General features: G+C 46.6%; 1 protein-coding gene across 1 annotated transcript in view; it reads right to left on the bottom strand.

The window, feature by feature from the left end:
* Positions 1-10,127, bottom strand: part of TRAF3IP2 (TRAF3 interacting protein 2) — a 41,513-nt gene extending 31,386 nt beyond the window's left edge. Inside the window, exon 1 of the mRNA XM_032408056.1 lies at positions 9,870-10,127. The gene's annotated coding sequence lies outside the window, so the exon portion shown is untranslated. The remainder of the gene's footprint in view (positions 1-9,869) is intronic.
* Positions 10,128-23,774: the final 13,647 nt, after the last annotated feature.

Here is a 23,774-nt window from a genome sequence, read left to right as displayed (position 1 = left end):
TTCAGGTCTTTACTCAGCTGCCGCTTTTTCAGTGAGATCACCCTGTTCGCCCTCTCTAAAATGGTTACATGCCCTTCTCACTCCCTGTCTCTCTTCCCTGCTTCACCACCCTCTCCAGCAATTATCACCATCTTACATACTACAAAATGTATACTATAAATACAAATATCTAATACATGCCTTATTTGTTTATTGTTTCTTTCCTCCCCTAGAATTTAAACTTCATGAGGGTGCGATTTTTGACTGTTGGTCTCATGGCTATATTCTCACCACCTAGAGCTGGTACATAAATATTTGTTGAATGAATAAATTATCGATGCCTGTTTTGGAGAGGGTACAGATCTGTGTAACTGGAAGGATCGCTGACAGTGAGAATGTCAGGCTCCACGGTGGGTGGCAAGGAGCATTTGTGGGCCAAGTACTCAGAGTTCTTAAAATTATATGGAGGGGCGCTTGGGTGGCTCAGTCAGTTAAGCATCCGACTCTTGATTTCAGCTCAGGTCATGAGATCGAGCTCCATGTAGGCATGGAGCCTGCTTAGGATTCTCTCTTTCCCTTTCCCTCTGCACACTGCCGAACCTCTCTCTTAAGAAAAAATTAGGAGTGCCTGAGTGGCTCAGGCAGGTAAGCATCTGCCTTCAGCTCAGGTCATGATCCCAGGGTCCTGGGATGGAGCCTCATGTTGTTGGGCTCCTTGCTCAGTGGGGAATCTGCTTCTCCCTCTCCCGCTGCCCCTCCCCCTGCTGGTGCTCTCTCTCTCTCTCTCTCAGATAAATAAGTAAAATCTTTAAAAAAAAAATTATACCACCTGGGGACCTTTCCCCCTTCCTTCCTTCTTCTTCTTTTTTTTTTTTAAGGTTTTATTTATTTGACACAGAGAGAGAGAGCACAAGTAGGCAGAGTGGCAGGCAGAGGGAGAGGGAATCACGACCCGAGCCGAAGGCAGTCGCTTAACCAACTGAGCCACCCAGGCGCCCCCCTTCCTTGCTTCATCTCAAATATTTATTAAATGCTCACTGAGTGTCAGGCCCCAAGGTGAGTCTGGGCTATGCCTCAGAGGTCCCACCCATGGCAGAGTTGACCACCACCCTCACTTGGAGAATAAAGGTGATTCTACCACCCAGTGTGATAGGAACATCTGCTATTCTGTTCCAGACAGGGAGCTGGTCTGTTCCTGCACCCTGAGGGCTTCGCCCCACACAGCAGAGGGTAGGCATGCTTACAGCTACCATGTGGGCCCCTCCCAGCTCTAGGCCCCTACCAGAACGGGCAGAACAAACCCTGCCATCCCCCCCGTGTCACAGAGAACAGCTACACACAAATGGTACATCAGAGGGCCATGGGCAGATAAGTGGGTTGTTGGAAATGGCACTTTTATTTTTGGTCTTTAATGTCAACATTGTAAAAATACTACACATTTTTTAAAAAATCACTCAATATCTCACCACTCCTAATATTTCCATTTTTCCCTGTTTTATTGCGGGGCTTCTCCACACGATGCCCACATGGTTATAATGCTGGCATGGCCTGTGCTCCAGTCCCTAACAGGGGGTGACACCTGGATGGAAGCAGAAAAACTCTGTTTCCTACCATTGCCCTAGAGGAGAAGGCTCCAGGGGGCCAGAAGGGCTGTGAGCCCCAGGACCCTGTGACCCCAGGATCCTGAGCCCCTGGCAGCGTCATGGACAGTCTGTGTCTCCCCAGCATCCTGCCCAGCATCCTGCCCAGCTCAGGAAGCCTGGGGCCAGCTGGGCCTGTCAGGCCTGGAGGGCAATGGCCCTGTCTACCTCACCTTGGGGCAAATTCCTGGAAGAAGGGAGAGGCTAGAGGCTAAGGGAACTCAATTCAAGGGAGTCTCTGGCTCAGAATCTCTTTTTGGGGCTCACGATACAAGTGCTCAGGCCTCCCACCTAGAGATTCTGAGGCGAGGTCAGGGCTCCTGTGTATTCTTGTTTAAGTCCCACAGGTAAACAGCTTCTCTCGCTCTTTACCAAGGGAATGTAATCTGCGCAATTTGGCAGGAACTGTCAGAATTGTTAAAGCTCATGCCCTTTGACCTGGTCATTTCACTTCTAAGAATCTCCTCTGCAGGGATATGTGCGTACTGTGTGAAATGAAGAGGCTCTGAAGATGGCCAGTGCAGCCTTGTCTGTAATGGCAAAGACTAGAAACAACCCACACGTCCAGAAAGGTTCTGATTTTTAAAACTGTAGTCCAGCCAAACGAGGACTTCTCTGTGTCTTTTTAAAAATGACTGAGGAAGTGCTTTGTGAACTGAGGAGGAAGTGCTTTGTGAACTGAGGAGGAACTATCTTCAAGCTTTATCTGTGAAGTTAGAAAAAGTAAGGAGCAGACAGCATGTAGAGTATGCTACCCTTTGTACAAACTAAGACTGTGTATGTACATGCCATCTCGTCAGACATTTGCAATAGTGGTCGCCTCTGGAAAGGGAACTGGATGGCTGAGAGGCAGGAGGGAGACTTGCTTTTTGGAGCATTTTATACCTTCTATATCTACTTAAAAGCTAAAAAAAAAGAAAGAAAGAAAAGAAAGAAAAGGAATAGCTCCAGAGTGCTTCTGATGTTCACGAAGATTAAGAACCAATGCGAAGGAAGGAGGCATTCCTGAAACCACTCCAGGGAAAGAACACGTCCCTTAAAATACAAAAGAGCATTCAGCAGAGGGTGAGAACATTTGCCTGGGGGTGGGAATGGGTTGGCACAAGCCGGGAACAGAGGGCTGGAACAGAGGGCTGGAACAGAGGGCTAGTCCGGAGCTCACACGACTAGGCTGAAGCAGTTGTGCGTGCTTGGGAGCCTGGCTCCCAAGCTGACCCAAGAGACACTAACTTTCCTTCTCTTGAATCTCATTGCCCTTTGGACCGTGAGCTGTGGTTCTAGCTCTTGGATTCTGACCACACCTTGCTTCAAATCTGTCAGTGTTTCTCTGCCCAAGTCTCTTGTTTTGGGCTGCCTTGCTGTCTCCTCCAGCCTGAAACCTTTCTCTGAGCATATCCACTCTACCTTGAGGAGCCCGATTGTGAAGCTCAGATCTTATCCAGATGGCAGCAGTTCTGACGTCCTATGTGACAATGCTCCCAGGGGTCCCATTCACAGAATTCCCCATCCCCTCCCCCCTCTTGCTGCACACAGCTCTCAGTCAATCCCCCTGAGCCGCCTCCAACTCTTTGCTCATATCTGTTCCCAGCAACCTTTTTCTCCTCCAGCACATCCTGCCTTGAATTGTTTCTAGAAACAGAGCCTATGAAGCCTTCACAACACTGTTTTTCTGATCTCATAGTTCCTCAGAAAGCTTCTTTTCCTTCCATCATTCCCACCTCCCTTTCTGCATGTCCATTACACCCTACCCTGTGTGGCAAACAAGTCTCTGTCAGGGCACACATGAAGAGATCTAATGTCCACATGCACAGTAAACTGCGGCTCTGCTTTCCAGCTGGGCTTATCCCGAATCAACACATAGTGTGAGGATGTCAGAAAATATGCAGAATTTAAATGCACAGGCTCTAGATTCAAAATCCCTACATTTTAATTCTTTCTCTGCCAGCTACATGATTCAATGTATGACCTTGAGAAAATTACTTACCTTCTCTGGGCCTCATTTTTCTGATATGTAAAATGGGGGAAATAACGTTTGCTTTGCAGGTATATTGTGGGGATAAAGGAAGATATAAATAAAATACTGACTGTAGGGCGCCTGGGTGGCTCAGTCAGTTGAGCGTCCTACTCTTGGTTTTGGCTCCAGTCATGATCTCAGAGTTGTGAGATCGAGCCCCGCAACGGGCTCCGAGGGAACTCTGCTTGAGATTCTCTCCCTCTGCCCCTCTCCCCACTCACGCTTGCTCTCTCTCTCTAATAAATAAATAAATCTTTAAAAAAAAAAAATGCTGACTCTAGGGCCTGGCCCGTATCAAGCTCTCAAAACCCAAAACCCATCTTGTTATTATTTTTTTAAAAGATTTTATTCATTTATTTGAGAGAGAGAGAGCATGAGTGGAGGGGAGGGACAGAGGAAGAGAGAGAAGCAGGCTCAAGGCCAAGCAGGGAGCCCAACACGGGACTCAATCCCAGGACTCTGAGATCATGGTCTGAGCTAAAGGCAGACACTTAACTGACCGAGCCACCCAAGCGCCCCATCATCTTGTTATTATTTTTACAAGTGACTTGGCTTTAGAACTTTCTTCTACGCTATGTTCACTGGTTTTATACCTGAATGTTAATGCTATTATGTGAACCTAATGAATGGAGACTATATCTTTTTAACCAACGTGTGTAGTTTCTGGCACATTCAATACACATTGTCTCTTGTCTTAAAACAAGCTGGGCCACAGACTGGGTATGTGCTATCACTTTCCCATTCCTATTTCACAGAGGCTTAGATACATTAAGTAGCTTTTCCAAAGTCACAGCCGAATCTAGCCTATAGATCTCCTAACTCTTTCCATTAAACCACACAGATCAGAGGCTTGGCAAACTTTTTCTGTAAAGGTCCAGATAGTAAATAGTTCATGCTTTATGGACCACATATGGTCTCTGTCTCATACTGTGCTTTTTAAACAACACTTTAAAAATACAAGAACTATTCTTAGCAATATGCTGTAGTAAAAACAGACCATGGGTCACATTTGGCCCAAGGGTTATAGTTTACCAACAGCTGATATAGACTACACTGACAAATCAAAATATAAAGAAACCTTCCCCTTAGGGTGCCTGGGTGGCTTAGTCGGTTAAGCGTCCGACTCTTGGCTCAGGTCATGATCTCAGGGTCATGAGATTGAGCCTCGCATTGGGCTCAGCACTGGGCGTGGAGACTGCTTAAGATTCTCTTCCTCTGCTCCCCCACACCCCACTTGCATGCTATCTCTTTAAAAAAAAAAGAAAGAAAGAAAGAAAGAAATCTTCCCCTTTATTAGTAGTAATTGTTAATGTTTATTGAATGTTTACTATGTGTCAAATATTGCTCCAAGTGCTTTACATATATTAACTTATTTCATCCTCACAGCTACCCTATTTGGTAAGTACTATTGTCAATCTCATCTTACAGATGGGGAAACTGAGACACAGGGAGGTTTAGTAACTTCCCCAAGATCACATGCTCAGTAAGCACCATAGACAGGATTCAAATCCCAGCAGTTCAGCACCAGAACCTGCGCACTTAACAATTTGTTTGTTGGGTGGGAGCCTGACTTGTACAGCTATTTGAAGGGAGGAGGGAGGAAGGGGCCTGGAGGAGCTGAGTAACCCCTGGAAGCTTCTGGAATGAATATGTTTCGGAAGCATTCACCTTGCAGCTAAGGAGGCGTGGATACAGGCCACCTGTGTTTTATAAAGGATTACCAGGCGGGAAACCTGTGGTGGCTTTCCTTCATGCCATTACAATAGGGGACATGGATGAGCCTGCAGAGGCATCTTGATTTGAGAAAAGCACTTGATTGGATCTCATTAAATTTTAATCATAAACTGAATTCAAAATAAATTGAAAACTGGTTGACAGAGCACAAACAAAGGGTGATGATAAATGGTGATGCATCTAGAGAGGGGATATCTTCCAGGGGACGCCTCTGAGGCAAGGACGGATGGGATTTAATGAAGGTGTTATGTCCCTGGAAGAAGACAAATAGCATAGCAAGAAACAGAGGAAGGGCAGAAGTGAGCAGCCTGAGTAATTAATAAACCACATTACCAGCTCCTAAATAATCAAGGCTTGCTGTTCACCAACTGTTTGGATTTTTTTAAAAAGAATTCTTTGGGTCAACAACAGGGTTGAAGAGTCCTAGAGACACACAACATGAATATTTCAGGTGGACATAATAAATAAATATATAAATTTACAGTTAGAAAGATCCTCAGATCCAATTTGGATCAGATAGTTTCAATTACAGATTCTCAAGCTCTTCATTCCTCAGGGAATAATTAAAAAAAAAAATAAATTAAAAGTCTAAAAGTCACGTATTAAAAAAAATCTTTAAACTCATTAATGTTCTTTGTTTACTGCCCAAATGCATGCAAACTTTCACAATGTCGGTTTGCTCAGTGGAAGATGGTTTTGAGTGTACTGTTTGGCTCCAGTTCAAATTCCAGTGAACAAATACTTCCAAGTTTACTTGCAGGATTTCCCAGACAGAGAAGTTCTTCCATTTGGTTTGCCAGAGGACTGGAAGTAGTGGTGAGCCCAAGAGACAAGGGAGCATTTACTGGCCCTTATTCATCCCCTGCACAGTACGACTCACATCAGGCCGAAGGCAGCACAGCATGACCTGACCTAATTTGAAGTTCGCTCTGGAACTCCTCTGAGCCGCTAAGCAAGGAGACCATGGACTAATGGGAACGGACTGATTCTGCTCTGTAGTGAGCTGGGAATAAATATTTGGAGAACAACCTCAAACCAGCCCAGGTTTTCGTTCGTTTTGTTTCAGATAAGGTTTCTCTAAGCACGTATCTATGATTCTTAATTTCAGTCCAAGCCCCAGAGTGAAGGAGAAGGGGCAGAAAGCAAAAATCAGGAGAGAAAAAAGAAGAGCTATTAAGTAAGAAAGGAGAATGGAAGAGGAAAGACAACAAGGAAAGTGGGGAAACCTTGAAGGACATCTTTAAAAATGTGCCCTTTATTGGTGTAGGAGAGAGATTTATTTAAATTGTGATTTTTATGTATTACTGGGTATGAGAAGGGGCAGCTGGAAGGGAAGGGAAAGAATGAATACAGGTGAAAGGTAAGAGTGTTATAGGTCAGCTGGTGAGCCTGGAAGAGCCTAGACAGACAGCACAGAGGAGGAAGACTGATCAGAGACGGGAGGGAGGCCCAGTGACCCTGGGAGGGGAAGAAAGAAAAACACTGGAACCCCCCAGAGCAGGAAAACAATGAGGCAGAAAAGGGCCAAGTTTCCTTCATCGCTGAGGGACCTGCCAAGACCCCAGCCAGCCTCGGTCTTCAGGGTGGAAGGAAGGGGGACACGCGGGCTGGGGGAGGACCCGGCAGTTCCATCACCCCCAAATGGCTCCATTTTAGCTGCCTCATCAGGGAACCAAGCCAAACGGGCACAGCTCTACGGTGTCCCCTGGTAGACGAAGGGACCCCCCCACCCCAACCTCAGCCAGTTTACAACTCGCAGCACCCCCCCCACGGTGTCTATACACGCGCGTACGCACGCGCCCACACACGCACGCGCAGAGCGACGCTCGCGGCCAGGCCCTGAAGCGCACGTGGGCTAGTAAAGGTCCGCTGGTGATGGGATGCAAAGAATGTCGGGGGGAGAAGGGACAGCTGGGGTTTCATGAACTAAAAATATCTTGGTGACAACGCACTGAGAAGAAACCGGAGAGGCCCAGGGGGAGAGCTCCTTGATTCCAATCCTCAGATGCTTTCTCACGGAAGGACGGCAAGATTGTTTTGATAAGGAAATGTGATCAAACATTAGGGGTCATTTCATTGGATCTGAAAGGAATTTAAAGTTTAATGTGCTTCATCTGTGCCCCTTCCCCCCCCAAACAGTTGCCCGCAATTCTTACATGTTTTTATGGGCTAATCTAAAATTGCCTGCCGTAGAAAAATGGTTGAATTCAGGGTATTTCTGAGCTTTCGATTCCGTGCTGTGTAAAACAGATTTCATTTAGACAAATTGCCTACATAATCTGTCTTCTGCAAGCCTGTTAAAGAATGCCTGCAAAGATGACTGCCTTCTCCTGTTTTCAGAGCCATTTGAAAGTCACTAACTCTTTAGTCCTGGGAGAAGCAGGCTTAAACGTTTTCTGTCTTTGCACCCTCCAAAAGTGAGTATCCCCGAGTTAGCAGTCTTATCCCTGACCTGCTGGTTCATCGCCCTGACTTCACTCCTAGGCAGCCCACCCCACACAGCGAGCAGAGCAGTCACGGCTCCATTTCGTGACCTCCATCATGAAATGACTTGGAGCTGCAACGCCAGATGAAGAATGACTGTGGGTGGTCTTTCTGGGTAAAAGCTAGGCTGGCAGCCCGGCAGCAGTGAGCCTCGTTTCAGATAATGGTGCTTCGTTATTTGAAAATAGAATGGGTAACTCATCACAGTTGAAACATCTTGAAATTTCTGTCCTCTCATCCCGGGGTGGGGGCGGGGGGGGGGGGGGGGGGGGGGGGGGGGGGAGGAGGGGAGAGAAAGCCATCTAAGAACGTGACAATGACTATACCAGGGCCTTTCCACAGAAACAGTTTGGCAATACTTAAAGCCCTGAGTCAGCCCGTCCCAGTCAGCCAGGGCCTGTTGGAGCTGTACTGGCAAAAAATAATTGCCCCAAAGAAATAATAATAATAATAACAATAATAATAATAAAGTAGTGGTTTGGAAAAGGTTAAGGATTCTGTGTCTGCCATCTGACGTGTCCAATCACAGCCATCACCCTTACATGGTATCAGGATGTGCTGCACGGCTTCCTTTCACCTCCCATTGAAGGTTCCCCCCCCCTCCCCCAGTGATTGGTCTAGCCCAGGAGTGGTTTTCAGCTCCAGCTAAGTCAGTAAGGCAACCTTCCAGGCTGGTCTGCCAGTTCTCTGGCCTGCCTTGACTTTGTGGGCAAGTTCACAGGACAGTTCTTCCTGGGGAACCCAAATGGGACATGAACTAATTCAAGAAACCCCCTGTTTTATGTAGCAAGAGCCAATAAAAACGCCTAAATTCCAGGCAGCCCTCACACAGAGCCACATGGCCTCCCAGCCACCCCCCAGTCTCTGGCCTTGAAAGCTGCTTTTTACCTTGTGCCTTGAGAGCAGGTGAGTGAAACAGAAATCAAAGCAGCTTATATGGAAAGAGCTTGAGCACCGATGAAGCATTTGATACCATATGGGGTGCTAGGGGGTAGAGGATTAAGAAACAAAATCTTTTTCCTCAAGGAACTGTCTAGTAGCCGGAGGTAAAATTAATATATTTGAATAGTCAGTAAACAAAACAAATCTTCCAAGACCACCCAGTACGGCTTGCCCTCTGGGACTCCCATTATTTTGTTAGAAGGGAATTTAGACAAAATCATGTTAGTTCATCTCCCACACACATTTTATTGATGAAGAAATCCAGGCCTAGGGAAACCAAAGTGAATTGCCTAAGTCACAGAGCCAGCAAGGAGTGGAGTGAGGACTTGAAACCAAGTTTCTTGTCCTCTTTTTTATTATTTATTTGGCTTTTCCCCCATCCATTAAAAAAAAAAAAAATTCCCCTATTCTAAGAGATCATCTTGAACTTGAAAGTCACATGAAGCTTGATTAGGTGCTGAGATCAAGTAATAGCGTTTCTCCCCCGGTTTTCATTGCCAGTAAATGTCCGGGCTGCTTGGGAGGGGCGGAGGGGCTGTAGGGGAGCCGGCCGGGCACAGAGCGGAGCTGAACTTCCTGGCCCAAGAATGTGGGGTTGATCTTTTTCCTGCATGAGACAAGGATCAAGAAAACTGGGAGTTTTCCTTCCATCTTTGAAACTGACGTGTCCCGGGGCTGGAAGCCAATTACTTAATTTTTGCCATCCCGGGCTCCCTCCTTGGAGAAGGGGGGCTGGATTCTTCACCAAAACTTGTGGGGACACTAAGTACTCAAACAAATGGTTCCCAGGCAGCTCCGAAAACAACACCCGTGTGCGCACCGTCCATTCCTCGAAGAGTTAATCTCACTCAGCTCGCCTGTCTGAAATACTAAACCACCGGCACTTTCTCGCCGCCAGAAACTTTTAAGTGTCATTTTCTCAGCCCAAGCGGGTGCACGAACAAGTTAAAGGTGGGGGGTGGAAGGTGGGAGGAAAGGAAGGCAGAATGTTTCAGTGAAGGAGAAAACAGTGTTTGGGAAAATGGGTCAGCGGCTAAAAAGTAAGGCTAGGCAGGCGACAGCTCTGAACAACTTACCTTAGCACCACCAAGGACTGACAGACCGGCCGACAGGGTGGTCGTGCTCTCTCCTTCTCACACTGCACCTTGGGTGGCTCCCGCCTCCCTCCTCCCTGTCCAGGCCCAGGTAAGCCGTAGAACAGGCTCTGAAGCAGGAAGTGGAAGTTGTATGCAAATTTCTACGGAGGCTAGGAAGCCTCCGACGAAAAATCTCCCTGTGGGCAGTGAATCAACAGCCGAGAAGTCACTTTATTTCTTAAAACAGAAACCTCCTTCATTCCGTAGAAAAGGCCACTGACTGACCAATTAGGGTGCATTTTTTGTTTCCACCACCCAGCTAAGTAACTGTGGAGGAATGTCCACACTGCCCCGGATCTCGGGGCTACTGCATGCCCTAACCCTAGCCGGAGAGGGTGCCTGGAGAGGGGATTGAACTTGGGTGTTAAGATTGGTTATTCATTAGCAGCTCCAAAGGAGGAGATTGGGGGCAGATAGCGGGGTGGAATATGAGGCAAGAACTATCTGTAGCTGCTTAAAACATCAGCATTTGTTGCCCTTCACGGTGAGGGAGGACTCGCTGCCCACCCCACGTGAGCGTGTGCGCACACGCGTGCACACACACACACACACACACCCTGCCCATCAACAGGCATGAAAAAAGTGACTCCTTTTAAGAAAACACACACGCACACACGCACACTCCCATGCACATGCACACACGCACTGTTCTCCCTCTGGCTGCATTTTTCATGACCTCAAGTTTATTTCTTCTCCTTCCTTCTGCTTGTTTAATCAGTAGCCTACAGAAGTTATGGTCGAAGGAGACACTGGCGACAGGATGACCAGGGCAGCAGAGTGGGATGGGAGCTGTGGCCTCTAGAGCTCTGGAGTCAGAGGGATGTGGGGGTGAACTCAGTGATGGCACTGGCCGGCTGGGCACCACAGCTAGATGCCTGGGCAGGCACATTGCGCTTCAGGGGCTGGCCTTGCCTACCCGTTGAGAGGCCCGAGGGTCAGCCCGTGCAGCTAGCCATCTCTCCACCTTTGTGCAGGGGACAGACCCTGGAGCATCCCCATCCAGACTGCCAGGTTCTGCTCAAGTAGGTCCCATGAAGTGGGTTGCTCTGCATTCTGCAAGCAGAGGAAACACGGATTGTTTTTAAAATAACATACAGGTTGTGTATGTTTTGGTCTATCCTTACAATGGAATACCATGCAGCTGTGAAAGCTTATAAATATGTATGTATGTATTTCTACATTCTAACATGGAAAAGTGGCTCTGGGATATTATTAATTGAGCTATATGATCTCATTTTTGCCAATGTATATGCCAGATAAACACATATACATACATATATAGATTCATGTCTGTTCACTGCTGGTTGGCAGCTGACACACTGCCCAGAACACAGTAGGCAACCATTCTCTATCTGTCAAATGAAGAAATCAGAAATGTCTGGAAAAATGCATGCAAACTGTTAAGTGGTTGTCACCTCCAGGGGATGAGATTGAGGGGAACGAGTGAGAATGGAGGACTTTTACACTATTTACACATATGGGCTGTTTGAGTCTTTTTTCCACAAGCATATTTTTTTAAAAATAGTATTTATTACCTTGGCCTTGAACTTTCTGCCTCAAAATTATTATAATAATAATAATCTTTTTTAGTTTAGGGAAAAATAGTTTTCTCTGTACAGCAGCTAGTCCCAGGATACTTGGAGAACAGAGAAGAAAAGAATGTCAAGGGGAGGAAACAAGAAGGAGAGCCAAGAAAAGGGGCGGGGTGAAAATCGTTTTCATTTCTCTTCGATCCCTTATATGGCTTGGGAAAAGCCTGGAAGATGCTTCTGTCAAGTACTACCTTTGGAATACAACCCATCAGGAAGAACTGGGAGAATCTTCTTTTCCATTTCTCCTCCCAACTGTTTCCCCAGATGGGAGGCCTGAGGGCCCTGTAGGAAGATAACCAGGTGCTAAAGTGCTGCTTTTAATAGCTGTTAGCTGGGCCTTCCTTCTGTCTCCATTTATCCTGAACAGAAGGGCAGGCACCTGGAGGAACAGGTTAATGGTTCCTACCTAGGGCCTTTGCTGGGGTCCTTATTGAAAGCAGCCTGAGGACGTAAACTGTTTAGAGAGGGTATTCTGAACAGGAGAGAGTCTTGTCTGAATGTGCCACAGGCAGCTACAGGGATATGTGGACGCAGGGGGAATGTCAGGGAGTCTGGGAAATGAGCACCTCTGTTCCCCAGGAGTCCCCACTGGTGTTTTCTGACTAACGCATACACCCTTTTAGCTGCCATCACGGAGAACCTACCATACGCTACCTGTCAGCTCCTTTAACCCTCCAGCAGTCCCGAGAAAGCCATTTACTGTCATTCCCACTTGGCTTTTGGGAATCCAAGGCTCAGAGACATTGAGTAAATTCTCCATGTTTACACAGCTAGTCTATGGAAAAGGATTCCAGAACTGTCTCACCTCCGGGGGGTGTTACTTCTTGTCCCTTCTTGTCATGTTGTGCTCTGTCCTTCCTACATGCTCAGGTGCACACAGGTAACTTCCTTTGCATAACTCTTGACAGCACTCAAGAAGGAAAAAAGCTGTAGACAATGAAAGGGTGGCGCTGAGACTGCCAGTCGTAGGGTGTGTATACAGGGCTAGCGGCTGTAGACATAATAGGTAGAGTAGCCGAGATGGGGGTCAGCTCTCTCCCCCCCAGTTGGAAGTCTAGGAGGGGAGGATTTGTGTTTGCCAGCTTCTAGAGCTGCTCAGTATTCTTGCAAAAGACATCCTTAGATGAAAGTCAGCTCTTCCCACCTCTGTAAACCAAACCAAACAAAGCCATTTGGACCTGATGTTCAGAAACTCTCCATTCTGCAGTATTAATCCATGAAAAGAAAGGAAAAAGGGAAAGACTCATTCCTTGGAGGAGCCTTGATTTTCCATTTTTAAATGGTGTTATTTCAAACGCTGAAAGGGCAGAGTGAAACTATGGCACTCCAGAAGGAATTTCCCTGAGAAGGGCCCTTGTTCAGAGGGTCCCCTGGCTCACACACTGCTGGCTGACAGCTCTGTGGCATGGCTGTTGAGACAATGGCAGGACGAGAAGAACCACCCAGGCTCCCAGGGTCTAGTCCAGCTCTTCTGGGTATTCCAGTCCCCAAACCTTTAGTGAGTGCTTGCCTTACTCCAGACACACACCAGGTGCTAGGCATGCAAACTGAAAGATCCTCAACGTGTTCTTGTGTGTCTTTCAGAAGCAAAAACTGTGTAAGTTACATTTCATAGTTAGGATGGTTATAAGGAAGAGAAGGATAAGGAGGAGGAGGAGGAGAAGAGAAATTAAGGTTGGTGAGGATGTGGAGCAAAGGGAACCCTTGTGCACCGTTGGTGGGAATGTTAAGTGGTGCAGCCACTGTGGAAAGCAATATGGCGGTTCCTCAAACAAAAGAAAAATACAATTGCCATATGATCTAGCGATTCCATTTCTGGGTATATACTCTAAAGAATTTTTTTTAATACCCAAAAGAATTAAAAACAGGGTCTCGAAGAGATATTTGTACATCTATGTTCATAATAGCATTATTCACAATAGCCAAAAGGTGGAAACAACACAACGGTCCATCAGTGGATGAGTGGATAAGCAAAGTGTGATCTATCCATACAGTGGAATACTATTCAGCCTTAAAAAGGAAGGAGATTCTGACATGTGCTACAAACATGGCTGTACCTGGAAGACATTATGGTAAGTGACATAAGCCAGTCATAAAAGGACAAATACTATGTAATTCCACTTATATAAGCTACCTAGAATAGTCAGATCCATAGGGACAGAAATTAGAATGGTGGTTGCTAGGGGCAGATCAGAGGGAGGAATGGGGAGTCATTGTTTCACGCATATAGACTTTCAGTTTTGCAAGATGAAAAGAGTTCTAGAGATGGATGGCGGGGATGGTTGCACCGAATGTGAATGTGCGAAATGCCACTGAACTGTACATTTAAAAATGGCTAAGATTGATAAATGTTATCTTATATGCATTTCACCACAATAAAATATAAAATAAATAAAATAAAAATCCCCAAAGCAGTCGTGCACAATGGGTTTTTTTCACCTCATTTTCCAGGTGAGGAAAGGAAGGTGCAGAGAAGTTAAGTAGCTTTCGAGGGCTACTCAGCCGGGTTTGAAGGCAGAGCGAACTCTCGAAGAAAGCTGCGCTGCCCCCCTCCACCGAGCTGTCTGGTACCTGCGGGGGGGCCAAGGATGCCCCACATAGGCTGAAGCCACACGGATTCATCTCCTCTCTGTGCCCTTTTCTTTCTGTAGACTATCCTTCTTCTAACACTGCCTTTCCTAGTGTCCTTATTCTCTCCTCTGCCTTCCCCTCATCAAAAGGTGCTCTCAGGAAAAAAAACCTGAGCACTCATTTATACCTAAGTTACATGGTGTGAATTTAAATCAGTATGCCACCTCTCTGAGGGGTGCTTGCATTTTAAGCCTCATCACCCTCTATGAAATGAAAACCTTTGTTCCATATTAAAGGAATTTCAGGCATCAGGGAGCAGGCGGGGAGAATCTGGAGGGTGGTGGTGGCAGGCAGGGCAACCCGAACCCAAAGAAATGCATTCAATGGTGGAAACTTCAGGCACACAGTTAGAAGGGAGATCTATTTTATGGGCAGACTGATCTTTCAGGGCCCCACCAAGACGTGAGGTGTGGATGCGAGGGAGTTAGGGGGACATTTCATGTTAAACCCTCCCCTTCGAGCAGACTTGGTTGCCTGACTGCCAGACCCTAGTCTTGCTTGGCCTCAGAACTGTGCACATCCTCAAGAGAATCTAGAGGGTTGATTTCCTCAGGGCATCACTGGCCCACAGTTCTCAGTGCCTCTTTTCTTGTTATAGCATGAAATTCTCGTCTCAAGCAGCTAGGTGCAGTAGTTGGAGATCTCTGGCCAAAGAATCTGAGCATTCACTCCTTTAGTGTCGAGAATGCACTTTACGCACACATTAACATAGTATGTTGTATAGAATCGAAGGCAAATCATGTGGATGCAAAAAGCCTGTCTTCTGGGCGCTTACAACCTAAGACTGGGAATTTCCCAGGGAGTGGAACAGACATTATACCAATAGCGTCCAGGTTAAGAGCCTGGGCTCTGAGTCAGGCATCTGGTTTGGGTCCCTATTCCTCCGCCTGCCAGTTGTGTGACCTAGGGAAGTTTCGTAACTTCTTTGTACCTTAGTTTCTTAATCTCTGGAATGGGAATAGTAAGGCCTCTCTCTCTCACAGGTGAGTAAGGCTCCAAAGGTAGCAGTTCTCCTGGCTTTGTGTGAGGAAAGGGGAATGAAGCCTCTCCCTCAGCACAGCCCTTGGTGAGTGAGGACCAGGGTAGACTTTAGCCCCATTTGCCTCCTCAGCCAGACAAATGACACAACTGTGTTCTGCAGCTCTGTGGGATGAGTATGAAGAGCAGATTAAATGATCTGTGTGCAGTCTCTGGCATTGTGCTCAATACATACTAGCTGCTATTATAATAATAAATATTAACTATCAAACAAATGCATAACTCAATTAGAATCAGTTATCAGTCAATACTGTAAGGGGGAAAAACAACAAAATAGTAGATAATACAAATATTCATATGTAGCAGGAAGATGTACTTTTATGCTACCAATTGACTAAAGGAGTATTATATGTCAGAGAATTTACTACAGATCAGAGCATCCAACCACATGTGAGGACCCAGTTGAGGAAAAACCAAAGGTCAAACCACATACCTGGTGAGGGCTTTTGCCCGCCCTGCTCTGCACTCTGCTCTGGGGACAGACGGACTACTTCACCTCTAGGCCACCTGAAAGCATAGTTGTCTTCTCTCTCTAAGCGTGCTACCTTGGTGATGACACCTTCCTGGCAGAGAAAAAAACATGGATTCTTTTCACGTCAGCTTTGCCTACTTGGCAGAACGCATGTAGAAGTAAGAGTAAACAGAGGTAGTGATGCTATCTATAAGAAAGATGTTCTTAGAATTGTATCTTAAAAACAATAAGGTCAGGAAATTTTACTCGTGTGTGTGTGTGTGTGTGTGTGACACAGAGAGAGAGAGAGAGAGAGAGAGAGAGAGAGAGAGAGAGAGATTTCATTAGTAGATTAAGCCAAACACAAAACCAAAACCCTGCAACACTTTTTTTCTAGGATTTAGTCTGTCCTCATGAGCTCCCATCCCACTAAAGAGTCAGGGAAACACCTTATGCTTCCATTCAGAGCAATTCAGTCTCAATTCACTCTCTCCTTGGCAATTATTCAGTCTTTTGGTATTTCTCCCTCTTTCTCTTCAAGATAGGGTCTAGCGGTAGAGGAAAGCCTGTGTGTCTTCATGGTGGTGGCACAAGGCCTCAGGCCCATGTTGGGCTTTCCTATTCTCTGTGGAAATAGTCTTTGTCTCACTGAGCACCTTGCTTTTATCTGAAGATGATGACAATGCATGACAAGCAAGTCCCCTTTTAATGTTCACCTTGGCTTTCCTAGAGGGGTAGGCTGACTTGTTCTTCCCCCTCTCTAGGAGACTCTCTTAAGGAAATGGACCCAATTTCAGCTCAACCCAATTTGGGTTGTTGATGTTTGCAACAGTGGCTGAAAGTGAACCCTAAAATCCAGTCTCTTCTTCTGCCACAGTAATAGAATCTTTAGTTGGGCAAATGGCTGCCCAGAATAAAGACTATACTACCCAGCCTTCCCTGTGGATAATATGGCCATGTGGACTAAGTTCTGATTAAGAAGATAGGAAAGTGGGCGCCTGGGTGGCTCAGTCATTAAGCATCTCCCTTCGGGTCAGGTCATGATCTGAGGGTCCTGGGATTGAGCTCCACATCGGGCTCCTTGCTTGGCGGGAAGCCTGCTTCTCCCTCTCCCACTCCCCCTGCTTGTGTTCCCTCTCTCACTGTGTCTCTCTCTGTCAAATAAATAAAAAAAATCTTAAAAAAAAAAAAAAGAAGATAGGAAAGTGTCATGCCTTTCAAGGGAAGAGGCATGATTTCCTCTTTTTTCCACTTATCATTGGCTAGACTATGGATTTAGTTGTGGATGTAAGCTTTTGGGGACCATGTGGTTGACAGTAATACCCCAAGAATGGTAGAGCAGCAAGATGGAAGTGGTCTGGGTCCCTGATGACACCAGAACTTATATTGTAGGTATGAAATAATATATTTGACTTTGATTTGCCTTATTGGAATTTTCCCAATTTTCTCAAGCCCCATCCCCTCCAACAGTCTCAGGTAGGAAAAAGATTTTCCTTGAGAATTGTGGGCATTTCCGTTATTAATAATCTCAAGAAGAGTTCAATCATGAAAAGGATTTGAGGACTAAGATTGGCCTTGGACCAGAATGGGAGAATCAGCTCTTCCTCTCTTGGGGCCCCTTGAATAGGGCCAGGACCCTGAATAGAGGGCATGTCTTCTGTGGGGAGGTAAGCTAGTCTATGGGAGGAAGTCACAGACTAGGACTCTCTGAATATGGGTAGTTCTAAGTTGGAAACAGACAAGCAAAGGGGATCGTGCTGCTGACTGGTACCTGAAGCTGACAAGGTAGCTGGAGCCATAAGACCCTGACAACCCATGAGACAACATCTCTCTCTCTCTCTCTCTGTCACATACACACACATGCACACACACATGTGTACACACACATGGTAGAAATGTCAGAATTCTGGGGAGCTCATAGGCCCTTTGAAGAAGCTTAATTTCTAGCAATTGATGTAGCTCAAGCCCTCACATTTTGAATCTTTTAAAAGAAGTCTTACTGGGGCTGGGGCGCCTGGCTGGCTCATTCGGTAGGGCACACGACTCTTGATCTCAGGCTTGTAAGTTCCAGCCCCACATTGGGTATAGAAATTACTTAAAATAAAATCTTTTAAAAAAATAAATAAAATAAAAGAAGTATTACCTGACATTTGGGTGAGAGGCGGAAGGCTGGTGCTAATAACAGCTGGGAAGGAGGTGATGTTTGCCCTCAACCTCTTTTCATTGATCAGTTTCCTTCATTGGTTCCAGGCGTCCTTTCAGAGTGCCATCTTCCCAAGAAACTCCTTTCACAGAGAGGGTTGCTGCCTGTTCTGTCCCACTTCCTCCAGCCTCCCAGTGTTATTGCCACCAGGCCTTTTGCTCTCCTTGACCCTTTCCTGCCCCATATCTGGTCAACCCCCTGCCTGCCAGTGCACCCCAGGTTCATAAGGCAGATGTGGAGTAGGGAATGGAAGGAAGCTTAGGCCACAAGGCTAGTGAGTGGTGGGGCTGGGACTTGAATTCATGCAGTCTAATTCAAGGCTCTGAGCTCTCTGCTGTAAGTCCTCCAGACTTCTGAGATCATCTTTCCTTTAACAAATACGGTGACATAAATCTATCTCCCACATCCTGTGGGAAGTCCAGCAACTCCCCACCATTTCCAAGGCTTCCTGGGCAGTCGGGGTTGAGTTATATTCTCCTGCTTATTCCCACTTAAGTCCCTGGTCCCTTCAAGTCCTTCCAGCATTTGCTGGCCTCTCTCCCTGTCCCTTGCCCAGTGCAAGAGTGCTGTCTCCCTTCTTCCCTGAAACACACCTAAGCCCCAAACTGGCAAGTTAAACCCGTTCCTAAGGACTGGGGAATGTTTGGTCATAACAGAGGGTTGCCATACCATAGCAGAGCTCTGCAAAGAGCTGCAAATTCAAAATGGGGCATGGCTATCTGCAGGCTCCTTCCTGCACTTACAGGGATGGGGCAGAGCCCGGCTCTCACGCCCCTCCCATGCTCTTCCTAATGCTAGCACCTCCGAGCGGCCTCATGCGTGGACACCCTGGCCCATGTTTAAATTCTGTACCACCCCCTTGGAGAAGAGGCCTGCATGGGATCAGGGAATTCTATGGTCCAGAGGAGGGCAGAGGCTCATTGTGGATACACCCAATTGGTCCGAAGCCCGGGTGCTGGCTGGTACAGGTGCCTGAGAGCTGAGTCATCTCGCCCTACCTCTGCCCTCCTGCTACCACATTGGTAGCCTGAAATCAGCTGCGGTGGGGTAGGAATATGTACACAAGGAGAACCGGCAAACTTCCAACTTTCGAACTTTACAAGTCAGTTTTTTTTTTTTTCTTTCCCCTGGAAAGCCTGTTCATCAGTACACCACTGACTTTGGACACCTCACCCAAGCACAGGGGCGCAGCCAGGAAAAGGCCAGAGCAGAACCCTCTAAAGCAGTGGTTCGCAGATTTTGCTGCGTATTAGAATCACCAGAGAGCTCTGATAGTGGGCTGGCAAAACTTTAAAAAGTTTCCCAGGTAGTTCCAACGTACAGCCAAGGTTGCAGAGCAATACCCTGAAACGTGTCTTATCAGAATGCAGTGCATGTAAATTGCCAGGGCGTGTTTTAAGTGACAGATTCTGGTTCAGTAGGTCTGTGGTGAGGCCTGGGATCTGGATTTCTAACGAGCGCTCCGGGGCTACCGATGCTGCTATTCTGTGGACCACAGTCTGAGCAGCGAGGGTCTCAAGCGCAGGGCCCAGGGACTGCTAGTCTGAGGACCCTTCGCTTTGCCTGCCATGGAGAATTTCTCCCCGGAGTTACCTTTCTCCGTAAGCCTTGACTGTAGCCATTTTGGGGAGCCTATTCTGACCCCTTTCAACATATTCTGGGTAATGGGGCCACGGTCTCCCTTGGGGCCTGGGGAAAAATCCCAAATTCCTGCCATTTCATTACATGGGTCAAGGTTCTGATACCCATGGTGGCCTTATGGAGGCTGATGGTAGTTTACAAGGTCCTGTCTCAGTGCGGGCTGGGTTCTGTCTCAGCAAGTTCATATTTATTTCAAGGCCGGTCCCTGGAACGACTTGTTTGGGGATGTTCCTCATAGAGACGGGAAGTGAGATCTCATCTGAGCTGCCCCAGTGTCTCCACGGAGTTCTGTTTAACAGGCTGTGCATTTTGACAAAACTTGCCACAGAGAGGGTGAGTCTCGGTTTCCGGCAGGGACGGAACATTCACTAAGCAGGACTTGCTTGCCCGCATCTGACACTGGGGCTTTACCTAGGGTGGCTCTGGTTTTCCTGCTCAGAGGCACAGTATTCTCAGGATAACCTGGAAAGCCCCAAGTCTTCCCTCGTCTGCAACTGCCTTTTCCTTCAATATCTACTCCAAGTGATAGCGAATCCCTACCTCATCTCCTCTTGGGCTTCGGACATGCCTTACAGCCAACTCTGATTTCCTGTTGGCACCGAATAGGGGTACAGTTCAACCTCCCCCACAGTGAGAGCCCCTTGCCCCTTCCCTGTCCCTCCCATGCTCCTGATTAGCTCACAGGGCCACTATCACCACTTTGTGACACCGAACAGATTTTAGCTGACGGTTTAGGGACAACGAAAGGGAATGACAGCCCAGGGCAGACCAAGTCAGCGATCTTAAAATGAACTCTGAGGCCTTCCAGCATCATTGGCCATCTTTCACCTTAGGATCCCTGACCTTGGTGTGGCTCCCTCTCTCCAGAGACCTCTTCCTCTCCCTCCTTCCAGGGTCCTTGTCTCGGCACCACCCAGGGAAGACAATAGTTTTGCATCTTTATCAAGGCTGTACCACCTACTTCTTTTTCTTGGTGGTGACTTTCTCCTTCCAGACCACTGTAAAGGATCTCACTTTTTACGGCCAAACATGTCCCATCAGGGTCATTCCATAAACAGCCATCTCCCACTGAGATCAATACCAAGTGCCAAAAGCAACCATTACTTTATCTTTTTGTAATGATTTTTTTCTTTCTGTTATATCAGAAATTCTAGGAAGATTACAAACAAATTAGGAAACGGTTTGGTGATTCCTCAAAAAGAAACATACCCAAAGGAATCGAAAGCAGGGACTTGAACAGATATCTGTACACACGTGTTCATAGCAGCACTATTCATAGAAGTCAAAGAGTGGAAACAACTCAAATGTCCATCAACAGATGAATGGATAGAGGCGTGTGGGTGCCTCAGGCAGTTAAGTGTCCGACTCTTGATCTCAGCTCAGGTCTTGATCTCACGGTTGTGAGTTCAAGCCCCATGCTAGGCTCCACGCGGGGCATGCAGCCTACGTAAATAAAAAACCCCAAAACCAAATAGATGAATGGATAAACGAAATGTGGTATAATCTATAAAATGGAATATTATTCAGCCCTAAAAAGGAATGAGGTCCTGATACATGCTACAACATGGATGAACCTTGAAAACATTATGCTAAGTGAAATAAGACAGACATATGAGAACGAATATTATTTGATTTCACTTGTATGAGATACCTAAAATAGTCATATTCATAGAGACAGAAGATAGAAGAAAGGTTACCAGAAAAGGGGAGAATGAGGAGCAGTTTGTTTAAGGGGTGCAGAGTTTCTGTTTGGGATGATGAAAACATTCTGGAAATTGGGAGTGGTGATGGTTGCACAACACAGTGAATACACTCAATGCCACTGAATTGCACGTTTGGAAATGGTTAAAATGGTAAATTTTGTTATGTATATTTTACCACAATAAAAAAAAAAAAGCCAAATTAGGAGTCTTGGTTCCTTCATCTTCCACACCCTCAGGCAAGACTCTTCTCCGAACACGTCCCTGGAGAGCCCCGGAGGGGACAGGTGAGGGCTGAGGGCAGGGCGAGCTGACTCCCACAGCACAGCTGTGCCCATAGAGCAGGAGGGGCTGTTTGTCAGATTCTGCTTCTCGCTGGGACTCAGCATCAACGCTTGGCTCACAGGGAAGCCTTCCCTCTAAAGATCCCAAATGTTTTGCTGTTTTCAGTTTTCACCTGTCTTTTGATTGGGTTGAAGCCAGCTCCCTCCCTGGGATTAATATTCACAACACTCAGCAAACGATTAATTTAACCAGTTGAAATTTATTGTGCACTCGCCTTAACTCAAAGCCAGCTTCTGCTGGGTGTTTATTTTTCACCGTTGATGCATGGCACATGACAGCCCCTAAGCATCTGAATTTAAAGCACACCATTGTACAGAATTCCTGCTGCCCCCCCTTCTTCTTGCCCGACCCCCTGAAATCTACAGAGCGCTGATTTCCACAGGGTGTCTCAGAGAAGGTAATTCTCATCGCTGGCCTTGGGGAACAGTTGGTAGCCTTGAAGCAGTTTAAGATTCGGATTTCATGCCTGGTGCATCGAGCTGGTGACTCGTTTCATTTCAGGGGACTTCAGTCAATAAATTCTGACTTGAACTTACAAGCACATTCCCACCCCACCCCCCGGCCATCACAGAAACAACTAGAGTCTGAGCTTGTCTCTCAGAGCATGAAACCCTCTCCGCTGGGTCCATCCTTACTCAGGGCTGCATCACGCAGCTCATCCAGCCCCAAACCCCTCCCCTCCTGCCTCCCTTGCTTCGCCTCAGCCCACGGGCCCTCCCTGCAAAGTGACTGTCTGGAGAGGACTCTAACTGCTGGTGCCTAACAAGGCAGAACAAAGGCCCGCGTGCTCGCAGAGTTCCATTTGGAGTGCACGACAATTTCAAAGCACAAATGGAAAAAGAAAAAAAGAAGGTTTGAAATCTATAGCTGGCTTTTATCAAAACAGAACTTGTAGCTCTCAACTGACAATCAGCCAGCAGCTAAAACCCACGAGGCATGGTTCTTCCTCGCGGCGTCTGGCTGGCTATTAGCTACCAGCAGCCTTCTGACCCTTTTTCCAGAAGGAAAGTAACATCTGGCAGCTAACAAAGGAGCTGGCAGAGCAGGCAACTTTTGCTTCTCTGGAAGCGAATATAAGATTGGCAGGAAATAAGGCATTTAAAAAATGACGATTATAGGCATTTTCACTTGCTTTTCTTTATTATGCTTTTGGGTTCTGGCTCTGATTGCTAAGACGTATTATGTGCTAAGGAGCTTTGATGGCATTTTTTTCTTTTTTTGCAAAGTAGATGTCTTCTCTTTTTTTCCCTGTTCACAAACACTAACCCAGATAAAGGTGCATTCTCTGAGTGTTGTCTACTTAGCCCTCTGCAAAGCAGTTGTTAATAAACAAAGATGATAGACCAATGGCCATGCGATAGTAGGAGCTTAGTGTGGTTCGGCTGCCTCATTAAAACGTGGCTTTGGTTTAGCTGGTCCTTTCGGGCAGGGCCCTCTGCGGCGTGTAGCAGCTGGGGAGAAGTGAAATTGGGATGAAGTAAAGTATAGGTGGATTAACTGGCAGTGGTGTAGGAGAGAGATGAATTTAGTCTAATTTTTCTCTTCTACGCTCTGCCCGGCTCTCCATTTTGCTGCCAGGAAGGGCAGAAATGGTAAGGATAGCGGGAGGAGCCAGCTGAGGAGCGAGCCATGGGATGGATAACCATCCCTGGGAGAGTGGAAGGCCATGGTGTGAGGATCCCACACTTCGGCCACTTGGGTTCTAGCTGCTTTGCCACTCACCATGTCTCCCGTCCTAGGGCACAGCACTTTGGGACTGTAGCTAATACATTATTTGCGGCATTGCTGTTTTTATTCTGATAATCATATTACAATCTGCTATTTTAACGGTTGACCTATATCAAGAGTTTTAATTAAAAATGTACATGTTCAAGGTAATGTTTGTCCAAAGAGCACCAAATGGATGAGGGCAAAAAGCCTGGATCCTGAACCCATGTGGGCGACAGGATAGAGAAATATCTAGAAGGTCAAAAGGACTAGACTAGATGGAAGAAGTATGTTTCCATCACAGGTTTAAATGACACACATGTGTATGCATTTTGACTCAGTAAGCAGAGAATTTTCAAGACAATGGATTCTGCTTTTTATATTCTTGCCTAAAGAAAAAAAAATTAGTCGATGTTGAGAGGAAGGCTTATTTTTCAAGATGGGCACATGGGTTTCTATATGCTCCCTTTCAAGGACCCATTAAAATGATAATGAAGGAATATGAAAAAGGTATAACCCCACAACATGAAGAAAATG

This window comes from Phoca vitulina, unplaced genomic scaffold, assembly GCF_004348235.1.
Source record: "Phoca vitulina isolate PV1807 unplaced genomic scaffold, GSC_HSeal_1.0 scaffold9, whole genome shotgun sequence".
Lineage (NCBI taxonomy): Eukaryota > Metazoa > Chordata > Mammalia > Carnivora > Phocidae > Phoca > Phoca vitulina.
This window is presented reverse-complemented; position numbering and strand designations above follow the sequence as displayed.